Source organism: Ovis aries, chromosome 20 (assembly GCF_016772045.2).
Source record: "Ovis aries strain OAR_USU_Benz2616 breed Rambouillet chromosome 20, ARS-UI_Ramb_v3.0, whole genome shotgun sequence".
Lineage (NCBI taxonomy): Eukaryota > Metazoa > Chordata > Mammalia > Artiodactyla > Bovidae > Ovis > Ovis aries.
Window position 1 is genome coordinate 39,370,138 of NC_056073.1, and position 15,066 is coordinate 39,385,203.

At 41.6% G+C, this 15,066-nt stretch overlaps 1 long non-coding RNA gene across 1 annotated transcript in view; it reads left to right on the top strand.

The window, feature by feature from the left end:
* Positions 1–15,066, top strand: part of LOC105603846 (uncharacterized) — a 78,376-nt gene that overhangs the window by 40,905 nt on the left and 22,405 nt on the right. The window contains exon 4 of the long non-coding RNA XR_003586186.3: positions 14,913–15,065. This is a non-coding gene — a long non-coding RNA (uncharacterized LOC105603846). The remainder of the gene's footprint in view (positions 1–14,912; position 15,066) is intronic.

Below are 15,066 nucleotides of genomic sequence, written 5' to 3' on the forward strand. Positions count from 1 at the left end.
ATATTTTAGGGCTTAAAGACAAATACACGGCCACTGGAGAAACTTAGCCTGTTCACAAAAACAAATTACAGTCATCCATTTTCAGGGCTCTAAAATATTGGCTGCTGCTGCTACTGCTGCTAAGTCGCTTCAGTCGTGTCTGACTCTGTGCAACCCCACCAGGCTCCCCCGCCCCTGGGATTCTCCAGGCAAGAACACTGGAGTGGGTTGCCATTTCCTTCTCCAAAGCATGAAAGTGAAAAGTGAAAATGAAGTCGCTCAGTCGTGTCCGACCTCAGCGACCCCATGGACTGCAGCCTTTCAGGCTCCTCCATCCATGGGATTTTCCAGGCAAGAGTATTGGAGAGGAGTGCCATTGCCTTCTCTGAAAATATTGGCTAGGCTGAAAAAATTCCAAATTTATAGATGATTCTAAGTGAAGATGTTCTTCTCTCACTGGCTGGTATTTTACAATACATGTCATCGTGTTCAGCCTTGTAGGATTTATGCCATTAGGAGTCATATCTTCAGATAAAAGCTGGATCAAGGAAAGGGGATAGTTGGAAGAGTATTTGTCGGTGAATGATTCACAGAACATGAGTTCATTTCTTCTGAGTTTCAATCTGTTTCAATAAAGACCTTGACCAAGGGCTTGGAGATCTGCCCCTGCTTGTACATACTTCAAAAGGGCAAAGTACTCTATGTCACGAGGGTTAGGTGAGACTGGCCAGCTGAGAAATATTCTGGGATTCAACCACTAATTCAATGTAGAGTAATCAGTCACTCACTCATTCAACAAGTTTTTAACAAGTAATCAATCATTCATTCACTCATTCAACAAGTTTTATTGCCTTCCAATTGCTTGCAAGGCACCCGTGTTGGCCCTAAAGATTCAGCAGTGACAAAACAGACACAAGTCTTCTCCCATATGGGTCTTACACTGTAGCTAGGGAGAGAGGAGTAATAAAATGTGTGTGTGTGTGTGTGTATGTGCACATACATGAGTGCACGTGTGTGCATAAACCGCCCCAGAATAAAGCTCGGTGCGGGCTAGAGAATTATGGGAGTGGCTAAACTGTAGTTTCATCCAGGGAAAAGCTCATTGGCTGTCCCACCTGGAGCGGGGGGAAGAGTGACCAATCAGCTGTCTCGGGGAGGAGCCTTCCAGGCAGAGGGAGCAAAATGTACAAAGATTCTGCGGTGGGATGAACGTAGAGGGACTAGCATGATTGGAGGGAATGAAGGGAAGATCCAAGAGAACAGGATGGTGAGGTGGGGGCTGGAGTCTGTTCTTACATGGCCTTGTAGACCTCTATTTTGGCTTTTACTTGGTTATGAGATGAGGACTTTGTAATGTTGAGTAGCAAAGTGATAATAAGATCTCTCCTATTTTAGAATTGTCAATCTGGCTGCTGTCTTCAGAGTCGACTGAAGGGAGAGGGGGCAGAAGCAGGGAGATGAATTAGAGGGCTATGACAACAATTCAGGTGAGAGATGGCTTTGGCTCCGACAGGGATTTAGTGTAGGTGGTGAAAAGTGATCAGACTCTGGATATAGTTTGAAAGAAGAGCTGACAGGATCTGCTAAAGGACCAGGTAGAAAACGTGAGAGAAAGAGAGAAGTCATGGATGCTGTCAGGTTTTGTTTGGGGAGGAGTGGAGAAGGGAATGGCTTTGAGAGGGAGAGAGCTCTATTTGGAACGTGTTGAGATGCTGATGGCACAGCCAAATGAAGCCTAGACTTAAGGAAGATATAAATTTGGCGATCCTCTGCATGTAGCTGGTATTTAAAGCCATCAGACAGAGTGAATGCTATTAAGGTGAGTATTGTAAAGTAATAATAATAAGCAGAAACAACAATTAAGTAGAGTTGGGAAACCTGGAGGAGGAGCTCTCTCACCCTGGGACATGCTTGACCGAGCAGGAAGAAAAAGACTCCTTTCCTGGCAAGGACTCAGCCAAAAGCTATGGACTCTTTGTTTACTACAACCCTGCCGACTTTCTTTTCCTCTTATAAAAGTCTTCCATTGCTCCGGGGCAGGGTGGTGTGGGGGCTTGCATGTGGCCTGCCATGGTTGCACACCCCAAATTTAAATTCTCTGTTGATCCCAACTTAACCCATTTTTGCTGGAGAGTCTGGTAGTCTGTTTGTTTCAGGTCAAAAGTGTGTAGCTAGAAAAGAGGACCAGTACAAAGTAAATGTTCTGAGCTCTCTAGTGGAAAAGATCCGGGGCATAAGAAAGTCAAGGAACCAAATGAAGAAGTGAAGGATGTAGGAAGGATCTTCCACAAGGACATTGAAATCATCAAGAATTAAGAGATGTGTTGGAGAATGTAATAGTGACCCAGAAGCTAAAATATTCATGAGACAGACCATCCAAAGTTTTGATTATTATACAATCAAGTAGAAGGGCTGAAAAATGCTATAAACTCCAATAGATTGTTAGTCTACAGTGGAGGTGCATATTGACTTCTATTAACTATCCTTTGGTGCCATCTGCTGGACACAGACCAAAGCAAATCACTACAGAAGGATGAACCTTTTAAAGAAAGTCCTTGTGATTAAGAAAATTTCACAGAAAATAAAAAAGTTCTTAGTGTACTGAGAGTAATTAGATAGTCACTTTGCAATTTCACCAAGCTTTGTTTCTTAAATGTCTAAGGAAAAAATAGAGACAAGGGGATGAGGGAAAAAAAGAAGTGGAAATGAGAAGGATTGTTTAATTAGTCTATGATCTGTCTTTTGGAAAATATCCACTTTAGAAATTGGGACTTATACTATCCAGTTTTGAAAGTCTCATGTGTACATGTGCTTTCCCCTCCCCAAGAGGTTAAATTTTCATAATCAGGTCCCCCATCTTACATATTGCTAGTGACATGCCTAGCCTACCACTGTATTTAGGACAGGGCCCGGCAAAGAGCAGATGCTTAATATTCAAAGACTGGAGTAAGAAGAAACAACAGTAAAGATATTTTAAACAGACTCACGGATAAGGAAAACAGGCCTAGTGGTTACCAATGGGGAGAAGGAATGAGGGAGGGGCAAGAAAGGGGTATGGGATTAAGAGATACAAACAACTCTATGTGAAATAGATAAGCAACAGGCATATATTGTAGCACAGGGAAATACAGCCATTATTTTGTAGTAACTTTAAATGGAGTAGAATCTATAAAAACAGTGAATCACTATTTTGGATACCTGAAAATAACATAGTACTGTAAGTGAACTATACTTCAGTTAAGACAAGAGTGAAGCCCGTTGTACAACAATATGAATATACTTATTACCAAATTGTGCACTAAAACATGTTAAGATGGTGCATGTTATGTGATTTTCAACGCACAAATTTAAAACTATAAAATAATCTTATTTATTATTTTTTAAAAGATTTTTTAAAATGTAGACCACTTTTAAAGTCTTTATGGAATTTGTTACAGTATTGCTTCTGTGTTATGTTTTGGTTTCTTTGCCCTGAGGTGTGTGGGATCTTCTTAGCTCCCTGGCTAGGGATCCCATACTTCCTGAGTTGGAAGACGAAGTCTTAACCATTGGACCACCAGGGAAGCCCCATCCTTGTAGTGATGGAAATAGCCTGGATCTTGATTGAATTGATGTTAATATCCTGGTTGTGGTATTGTATTATAGCACAGTTTTGTAGGATGTTACCCCTGGGAAAGTAGATAAAGGGCACATTGTATTTCGCTGTATTGTTTCTTACAATTGCAAAATAATAAGTTCAATTAAAAAAGACTATCTAATAGAATGATTTGACATTGACAATAAATTGCCTCAAGACCAGAGCATGAATAAATTAGATGTTGCTTTGTTGTAGACAGGGTTGCACTAGAGAAGTTCCTCTTTCTAGCACCTAATTGGCAGGCCCCTAGCACCTGAAGTCAAGGACTAAGGTCCAAGTGAATTTCTCTACATCAGCTGCAGCTGGTAATTGCTTGTTTGTTTGTTTGTTTTTTCTGTGTGGATTTCCCTCATTCAAGTTGTACAGATTTCAACATGTCTAGAAGGACAGAGGGATAAATGGTCCTTTCTTGGAGAATTAAACAAAATAAATGGTTCCAAGTATTCTGGACTAATCAGCAATTGCTCATTGCCATAATATTCCTCTGGAAATTGAACTTTCCTGCATTGGTAAAAATGAAAATGTTCATTTTATAGAATTTATGAGATGAAATTTAAGACTATTAAGCTGGCATTTTGGTGTTGACTGTAAAATTGTTTGCAATAACTTACTGACAAATTGAAAATAACCAAAACCTCTAACAAACAGGCATTGGTTAAATGTATGATAGCATATTTCAACTTTTAAAAAATTGCTAACTCCTTAAGCGGTTTAAAAATATATTTTTATAATTTTGAATGGCACATGAGGAAAAAAAAACCCTCATTTTAAATTTAAAATATGAAACATATTTTAGGGTCAATAGATTAAGGATTATGTCAGAAAATTTCTTAAAAATACAATAGATGAATCATGTGTGGAGATTATTAGTTAGTAAAAATAGTTAGGGAGTCTTAAACAGTGCATATATACCCTAAATATTTTGTTTCAACCTAAAATAATTATATATACTTTCACTTGAAAATGAAAGTATAAATGTTTTACTTTCTCTTGAAAATGGACTTCCTTGGTGGCTCAGACGGTAAAGAACCTGCCTGCAATTCAGTAGACCCAGGTTCAATACCTGGGTCAGGAAGATCCCCTGGAGAAGGGAATGGCAACCCACTCCAGTACTCTTGCCTGAAGAATTCCATGGACAGAGGAGACTGGCAGGCGACTGTCCATGGGGATGTAAAGAGTTGGGCACAACTGAGCGACTAATATTTTCACTTGAAAGTACTTTGATGTAACACGAAAGCATGGTTGGAATTCTTACAAAGATCACGTCGTAATGCATTACCTATAACTGCAGGTTTAGGTTCCTTGAATTGGAGGGTGAAATTTGTACATTTTGTGAAACCATATGAATAGAAGCTTCAAAGATTTTTTTTTTTACAATCTTGTCTATTCCTTTAGATCATATTTAAGAAAAAATGCTTTTCAAAATTAAATGTAATAGCTAGTAGTTGGACTGGATGCCACAGGCTTATGAGCCTTCTAGACGAAAGAAAGAGTCCAGAGACAGTGACAGAGACATCAACTGCTACTGGACACAGAGATGCAACCGCTGTGTGAACAACTACTCTATGTGTCTGAACCAAAAGGTCTCTGTTTCTATGTGTCTGAAACAAAAGGTCGTAGAGTGACACCCCGCTGTGAACAGCAGACAGTAAGAGCAGGCAAGACACAATCACAACCTTCACTGCTTGAGGGACAAGGAAACTGCCCTTTATATGGGGAATCAATGTCAGGCTTTCCCATCAGTCACCAGGGAAACCAGTGTCTGGGGCAAGCACGTAGGCAGTTACTGATTAATACTTATAATTAAGAGGACCGGATAGGCATGTGAGTGAGGCAGGCACTGACCAAGCAGGAGATGTACAAAGAGCAAGGGAACCCCCGTCTTGAATGGTCTCACCATATTCCAGTATAAATGGCAATAAATTAGGTTTCAGAAGAGATATAATCAACTCTTGGTAGATATTCAACTTGATCCTTGGGTGCAGGGGTAATTAATTGAACCTGCTGGAAAGTGGTCTTTTAGTCATAAATGAGCAGCTTTCCATGGGTATGGCTGGGTAGTCTTATGGAGTGAATGAAAATATAGGGTAAATGTGAGTGTGCACTACCCCGAGGGATTGTTAAACTCAGGTTGCTCAGCCCTGTGATTTGATACAGAAGGTCTGGAGAGGGTCTGAGAACCTGCATTTATTACAAGTTCCCAAGTGTTGCTGATGCTACTGGTAGGGGGTCACAGGCTGAGAACCACTGGCATGGGTCAGTCCCATCAGTTCAGTTCAGTTCAGTTCAGTCCAGTTGCTCAGTTGTGTCTAACTCTTTGCAACCCCATGGCCTGCAGCACACCAGCCTCCCTGTCCATCACCAACACCTAGAGTTTACTCAGACTCAGGTCCATTGAGTTGGTGATGCCATCCAACCATCTCACCCTCTGTCATCCCCTTCTCCTCCCACTTTCAATCTTTCTCAGCATCAGGGTCTTTTCAAGTGAGTCAGTTCTTCACATTAGGTGGCGAAAGGATTGGAGTTTCAGCTTCAACATCAGTCCTTCCAATGAATATTCAGGACTGATTTCCTTTAGGATGGACTGGTTGGATCTCCTTGCAGTCCAAGGGACTCTCAAGAGCCTTCTCCAAAATCACAGTTGAAAAGCATCAATTCTTCAGCACTCAGCTTTCTTTATAGTTCAACTCTCACACCCATACATGACTACTGGAAAAACCATAGCTTTGATTAGATGGACCTTGGCAAAGTAATGTCTCTGCTTTTTAATATGCTATTTAGGTTGTTCATAACTTTTTTTCCAAGGAGCAAGTGTCTTTTAATTTCATGGGTGCAGCCACCATCTACAATGATTTTGGATCCCCCCCCCCAAATAAAGTCAGCCACTATTTCCACTGTTTCCCCTTCTATTTGCCATGAAGTGATGGGACCGGATGCCATGATCTTCGTTTTCTGAATGTTGAGCTTTAAGCCAACTTTTTCACTCTCCTCTTTTACTTTTATCAAGAGGCTTTTTAGTTCCTCTTCACTTTCTGCCATAAGGGTGGTGTCATCTGCATATCTGAGGTTATTGATATTTCTCCTGGCAATCTTGATTCCAGCTTGTGCTTCATCCAGTCCAGCGTTTCTCATGATGTACTCTGCATATAAGTTAATTAAGCACGGTGATGATAGTCTTGACACACTCCTTTCCCGAATTGAAACCAGTCTGTTGTTCAATGTCCAAATTCTAACTGTTGCTTCTTGACCTGCATACAGATTTCTCAGGAGTCAGGTCAGATGGTCTGGTATTCCCATCTCTTTAAGAATTTTCCACAGTTTGGTGTGATGGTTAAGGGCTAATACTCTAGGATTTAACAAGTGAGCACTGCTTTTCCTCCTTAAGTTAAGGAGGATAAAGCAATATCCTCCTTTTAAAGTAATATGTTTGGTTCAGGAATTAAATTGTATTCCATAGAGAGGAAATGTACATATTAATTACTAGAAATGATTATTGCTTTCATGATCCTGATGTTTAGAATGACTGTATTTGATGCTTAAAATAGCTGATCACTTTATTTTCCTGACAGTAATTTCTTGTTTCTAAATGACAAAAGAAAAATGTATGGATCTTTAACTGCAAACACTCTTCTGTCAGTAACACTTTGCAAAGGCAGGTAGCTTTTATCACCAATCAACGAAAAGGTCCATGGAGTCAAAACTATGGTGTTTGCAGTAGTCATGTATCGATGTGAGAGTTGGATCATAAAGAAAGTTGAGCACCAAAGAATTGATCCTTTTGAATTGTGGTGCTGGGGAAGACTCTTGGGGTCCCTTGGACTCCAAGGAGAGCAAACCAATCAATCCTAAAGAAAATCAACCCTGAATGTTCATTGGAAGGACTGATGCTAAAGCTGAAGCTCCAATACTTTGGCCACCTGATGCGAAGAGCTGACTCATTGGAAAAGACCCTGATGCTGGGCAAGAGGGAGAGCAGGAGAAGAGGATGACAGGAAGAGCTGGTTGGATGGCATCATTGATTCAGTGGACATGGGTTTGAGCAAACTCTGGGAGATGGTGGAGGACAGGGAAACCTGGTGTGTTGCAGCCCATGGGGTTGCAAATAGTTGGATGCAGCTTAGCCACTACAACAATGAAAAGCCAACTGGAATGTAAGATATAATGGCTGCCTTTTTGAAACATTTCATGTCGTGGACTTTTCAAGCATATTTGAGATCTCAGGGCGCAGAATGCAAACTGTGATAAGGGGAATGCAGCTTCCTGGGCAGGGTGAGAATCTCGAGGTGAATTTGCAAGACAGATCTTCTGCCCTCTGAGGGGCAGTGACCAAGAATAAGGACAATAGGAAGTAGGGTCCTGGGTGAGCAAGCAGCTGTCTGCCCTCCCAGTGGTGAAGGTTGCTGTTATAAGGAGCAATGTTCAAATTATTTTACTTACCAACTTGCCAAAAAACAGAAACAGAAATGTGTTTATGATCATCTTTAGGGATGAGAGTCCCTAAACACATAACAGGGAAACTAAACAATGCTACACCATTCAGAATGATACAGTGGGAGCAGATTTATTTACATGAAAAGATATTGTACTTCTGAGTTGAGAAATGCAAGTTACAAAACAGTTTATGTTGTATGAGTCCATTTCTGGCAGGAAATAAAAATCAAAGTCCATACAGTCAAATATTTCTAGTAGTTTTCTTGATAGGAGGGAAAAATGTTGGATTCTTGGTATGTTTTGGTTCCTATGTTTTTCAGTGCATATTGCCTATAACATATTACTTATGGGATTTAGAAAAATAAAAACAAAGAGGTGGCTATTATTTTTAAGAAGCAGATAGGAGTGACAGAGAGACCATAACAGTTATCTCCCACAGTTTGTTTTAAAATAATGCCTTTATTGATCTCCTGAGACAAACATTCCACTGTCCTACAAGAAGGTTTGCATATATAACTTATGTGGATGCAAAAGTGATCTGTCCGCTGACACACTGCAGCATTAAACATCTTTAGTATGTGGCATTTACTATATAATTACTCCCTCAAATACTAGCTATTTACTGATAATGAAATAACAAACACAGAAATAGGCACAGTCATAAATTACTGGTAGTCACCATAGCAACACCCTATGAGAAATTCTATTTTTGTCCTTGTGATTACAAAAGTACTTGTGCTAACAGTCTTACATGGTGTATATTTTAAATATATGTGAAATATTTTTAAATTCACCTTTTATACATTATTTTAACTAAACATAAATTATCACAAGTTTTTTTTTTCTCCCAGAAAAAACTGGAGGATTTTTTGCTTGATATCAAAGTACCTTCTATTAGACACAGCAAGGCCATCTTTCACAAGGAAATCAATATAGGCATTTTTCAGCTGCCCTCAATTAAAATTATTATAAAGACATTTGCCTAATCTCACCTTCCTGACTCATAACTTCTGAAGGTTGTGGTTTGGTTTTAACTGAAATACCCTGGTGATTGTTCAGAATTTCATTATAAGAATGAGAAAACCAATTATGTTACTTCAGTAGATAAAATTAACATTATTCCTAGAGACTATATTTTAGAAATCTCAGTCCTTACTGTTTAGTATGAATCATCTTTAAAAAAGAAAGAAGGTTGATCCTGGTAAAAAGTCATGTTTACATTTGAAGTGGTTGGTTTTGCTTTGTTCATTTTTTAAATTTTGCAGGGATGGGGTTGGTGGCTTATTGGAGGCAGAGTGGGTTCAAACACAAACCTTGTCCCCTGCTGATGCCAGTGGCTCTGGGAAGGCAGGAAGGACTCACAGCCTCTGAACCTCCTTCGCTTCTTCCCTAAACCATCAGACGGTTTCATGAGTAGTAACATGCCTAGAGTTTTTGGGCTTCCCAGGTGGCACAGTGGTAAAGAATCTGTCTGTCAGTGCAGGAAATGCAAGACACGGGTTCGATCCCTGGGTCAGGAAGATCCCCTGGAGAAGGAAATGGCAACCTGCTCCAATATTCTTGCCTGGAGAATTCCTTGGACAGAGGAGCCTGGCGGGCTAGAGTCCATGGGGTCACAAAGAGTCAGATGCGGCTGAGCGCACACACAACACATGTCTAGAGTTTTAGGGCTATACCCAGTATCCAGGTAACTCATTGCATCTCTCTCTTTCCATGCTGTTAAAATGAATGGTCTTGCTAAGAAAATATATGGTTTATCATCTAGGGTGTATTACTCCTTGGCATGTTTAACTATATATAGAGAGGTTTCAAGCCAGGATATCAATGATAATGCTCACATCTATATTGTATATATTTTAAAAATAATTTTATTCATTTATTATTATTATTTTGGGACTGTGTTGGGTCTTCACGGCTGCCCGAGCTTTTCTCTCGGTGCTGTGAGTGGAGGCTCTTCTCGAGTTGTGGTGCTCTGGCTTCTCATTGCACTGGTGTCTCTTGTTGCTGAACACAGGCTCTAGAGTGCTTGGGCTTCAGTAGTTGCGGCTCCCCAGCTCCAGAGCACAGGCTCAACAGTTGTGGTGCGTGGGCTGAGTTGCTCTGTGGCACGTTCCCTTCCGGTTCAGGGATCGAACCTGTGTCTATTGCACTGGCAGGCGGACTCTTTAGCACTGAGCCACCAGGGAAGCCCTATAATTACATTTATTTTAACTCAATAAACATGCCTATAAATAGCATAGGCACAAACATAAGATTTCAAAGGAAAGTATTATTTGGGTATTTAGCAAATTTGAAGATTGATTTAACTTTCAACAGTTACTGTAAATTTGCATTGAATGTATTTTTAGTCAATTAAAGTTTCTTATTTGCATAGGTCTGAATGATACTCCAACTCTTCCAAAGTGTCTCAGCACAATCACTTTATAGTAGTCAATCATTACCTACTTTAATATTTCACATGATTAGGATTGGCACATGTCACCGCAAGATCATCTCTGTAGAAAAACCCATGGACAGATGAAAAACATCATGTTGCCCACATAGGATTTTATGTCAATAATATGCTATAAATATTGACATACACTAGCTTGCACAGTACTTTTAAACACAGTATTTTATCTGGTACAACTCTGAAAAGGGTGATTCCAAATTAACATATAAAGTAAGGTGGATCAATAACCTCACATATGCAGATGACACCACCCTATGGCAGAAAGTGAAGAAGAACTAAAAAGCCTCTTGATGAAAGTGAAAGAGGAGAGTGAAAAAGTTGGCTTAAAGCTCAACATTCAGAAAACGAAGATCATGGCATCTGGTCCCATCACTTCATGGGAAATAGATGGGGAAACAGTGGAAACAGTGTCAGACTTTATTTTTTGGGGCTCCAAAATCACTGCAGATGGTAACTGCAGCCATGAAATTAAAAGACGCTTACTCCTTGGAAGAAAAGTTATGACCAACCTAGACAGCATATTCAAAAGCTTTGCTGACTAAGGTCCGTCTAGTCAAGGCTATGGTTTTTCCAGTGGTCAGGTATGGATGTGAGAGTTGGACTGTGAGGAAGGCTGAGCACCGAGGAATTGATGCTTTTGAACTGTGGTGTTGGAGAAGACTCTTGAGAGTCCCTTGGACTGCAAGGAGATCCAACCAGTCCATTCTGAAGGAGATCAGCCCTGGGATTTCTTTGGAAGGAATGATGCTAAAGCTGAAGCTCCAGTACTTTGGCCACCTCATGTGAAGAGTTAACTCACTGGAAAAGACTCTGATGCTGGGAGAGATTGGGGGCAGGAGGAGAAGGGGACAACAGAGGATGAGATGGCTGGATGGCATCACTGACTCGATGGACGTGAATCTGAGTGAACTCCGGGAGCTGGTGATGGACAGGGAGGCCTGGTGTGCTGTGATTCATGGGGTCGCAAAGAGTCAGACACGACTGAGAGACTGAACTGAACTGAACTGAACAGAGGGGGACTTGAGTTTGAGTGAACTCTGGGAGGTGGTGATGGACAGGGAGGCCTGGCATGCTGCGATTCATGGGGTCCCAAAGAGTCGGACACGACTGAGTGACTGAATTGAACTGAACTGAAGGTGGATCAGGCAATAAAGAATCTGCCTGCAATGCAGGAGACCTGGGTTCAATCCCTGGGTCAGGAAGATCCCCTGGAGAAGGGAATGGCAACCCACTCCAGTATTCTTACCTGGAAAATCCCATGGTCAGAAGAGTCTGGCGGGCTATAGTCCATAAGGTCGCAAAAAGTTGGACATGACTGAGCGACTAACACTTTCACAAAAGAGGCACAGGAAGCCTACAGGGCTTTCCAAGGTACCATTGTAAAAAGTAGACTCCGATTCTTAAAGTTTTGGTTCTGAAATGAGTTTTGAAAGAAGCCTCCCCACCAGCACCACCATACATCAGCTTAAGGAGTCCTCAGTCCTACAGGCTATAGGAAGATGTGGTGTCCATCACACTATCCCAAAGGGAGTGTACAAACAGGAGGTGCCCAGTGGTCTTCTGCTCAGGTCAGCACTGCCCCCAGCCATGGTTCCCCAGCCACCTCCTGGGCTCTGCTTGGCTTTTGGAGAGTGTATGTGTGTAATGACTCATCCACTGAAGAAATATTTACACAGCCGTATATCATGTGCTAGGCACTTTCCAAAGCACAAAACTACAACCGAGGTCAAGATGAGCCCATCGTCTGCCCTGTTAGAACCGACACGTCTGGTGGGGAAGACGGACATGCATCAGCTAATTCCTACAGAGGTGTGACACTGAGTAACCCAGAATACCAAAGGGCAACTATGAGAGAGGGCCATCAACCCAGACCAGGGGCGTCAGAGGAAGTGATGTCTGAGTGGAGAAACAAGAGGGTATTAGTCAAGCAAAGCCATGAGATGGGGAGAGAGGAAGGAGGGAGCAGCACAAAGGCCCAAAGGATAGGGAGTGTGTGAAGTTTGAAGGAAGCAGAAATTCAGCAGAAGTGAATTATGAAAGTGCAGGGTCTTACCAGTCAGAAAAAAAAGTCTGGACTTTACCTCAATCATGGAAGGGAACCAACAAAGGGTTTCAGCAGAAGACCATTGAATAAATACTGATAAGACTCTTTTTTTCAGTATTAAAAAAAACTCAGGCTTTTTTCACTGTCAGAAAAAAATTGCACAATGTAAGAGTTGAGAGTTGAGTTTTACTGGGGACAGATGAGGACAGTATCCCAGGAGACAGCATTTCAGATAGCTTGAGAAACTCCTCCGAGGCTGCGAGACGAGTAGCTAGGATATATAAGAGTTTTACAATAAAGGGCAGGTAGTTTGGACATCAAAAGATCACTGTTAATTAAAGAAACTAGATGTGTCAAATTAAGGAATTTAGTACTTTTCTATGTATGGGAAGATGCAAGAGCCTGCGCTCACGGAAATCATGCCTTTGATATGCATCTCAGCTATCTGGGTCCGTTTCCTGTATTTTCAGATCCTGAGTTTCCTCGGGGCTCATAGTAGGGAGTGGCTGCAATCTGATGGCTGCTCAGTTCAGTTCAGTCACTCAGTCGTGTCTGACTCTGCGACCCCATGAATTGCAGCACGCCAGGCCTCCCTGTCCATCACCAGCTCCTGGAGTTCACTCAGACTAACGTCCATTGAGTCCGTGATGCCATCCAGCCATCTCATCCTCTGTCGTCCCCTTCTCCTCCTGCCCCTAATCCCTCCCAGCATCAGAGTCTTTTCCAGTGAGTCAAATCTTCGCATGAGGTGGCCAAAGTACTGGAGTTTCAGCTTTAGCATCATTCCTTCCAAAGAAATCCCAGGGCTGATCTCCTTCAGAATGGACTGGTTGGATCTCCTTGCAGTCCAAGGGACTCTCAAGAGTCTTCTCCAACACCACAGCTCAAAAGCATCAATTCTTCGGCACTCAGCCTTCTTCACAGTCCAACTCTCACATTGATACATGACTACTGGAAAAACCATAGCCTTGACTAGACGGACCTTAGTCGGCAAAGTAATGTCTCTGCTTTTGAATATGCTATCTAGGTTGGTCATAACTTTTCTTTCAAGGAGTAAGTGTCTTTTAATTTCATGGCTGCAATCACCATCTGCAGTGATTTTGGAGCCCCCCAAAATGAAGTCTGACACTGTTTCCACTGTTTCCCCATCTATTTCCCATGAAGTGATGGGACCAGATACCATGATCTTCGTTTTCTGAATGTTGAGATTTAAGCCAACTTTTTCACTCTCCTCTTTCACTTTCATCAAGAGGCTTTTTAGTTCTTCACTTTCTGCCACAAGGGTGGTGTCATCTGCATATCTGAGGTTATTGCTATTTCTCCCGGCAATCTTGATTCCAGCTTGTGTTTTTTCCAGCCCAGCGTTTCTCATGATGTGCTCTGCATATAAGTTAAATAAGCAGGGTGACAATACACAGCCTTGACGTACTCCTTTTCCTATTTGGAACCAGTCAGGAATTCTTTCCTTCCTGAATCCTTCAGGGCTCATCGACTCACACTGCAGGGCTACAGTCTGATGACTGTGACATCCTTGTTTACTAATATGGCAGGAAATATTCCATTTCTCAAGACCATTGAAAAAAAGAAAGACAATCGTAGTAATCTAGCTGAATGATAGTCGGATGGTCTGAACTAGGTAATGACGGGAGAGAGTATAAATGTGGATACAAGAGATCTTCATAGAATGTAGACTCATCAGTTCAGTTCAGTTCAGTTCAGTCCAGTCACTCAGTCATGTCCAACTCTTTGCGACCCATGAATCGCAGCACACCAGGCCTCCTTGTCCATCACCAACTCCCGGAGTTCACTCAGACTCGCATCCATCAAGTCCGTGATGCCATCCAGCCATCTCATCCTCTGTCGTCCCCTTCTCCTCCTGCCCCTAATCCCTCTCAGCATCAGAGCCTTTTCCAATGAGTCAACTCTTCACATGAGGTGGCCAAAGTACTGGAGTTTCAGCTTTAGCTCACCTTTCTTCCTTCCAAAGAAATCCCGTAGACTCATAGGACCTGATAATTGATTGGGCGAGGGTGGTGAGGGAACAGAAGAACCACGGTGTAATTCCAGGAAGATGAGGGCCAGGAAACTCCTCAGGGAAGTCAGGCGCTGGACCTCCTCCCCCACCAGCTCCAAAGTTTTTCTTTTCTCATATGAAGAAAATTCCATACTTCATTTAATTCTGAGAATTGGGTGTTGCTTTCTTAAATTTTGTGAATAAAATATAATTTAGCCACCATTAGGATTTTGCTTTCATCACAACACAAAGAGAATTAAAAGAGAAAAAAAACAACCCACACCTAAACATACAGCATATGAAGTATACAGATCATGAAAATACTTAACGCAAATCCATACAATTTGTCTTAAAGGACCCTCAGAGGGTGGACACAGCCAAGGGGCAGGAACCACAAAGAAGGATTTTATTTGTCACAAACACATTAACGGAAGCTGAAAGGCGTGAAAGGCATTTTCACAATGTTTGAAGCCACACTTAAGGAGAACAACAACTTTATAAAACCCAGG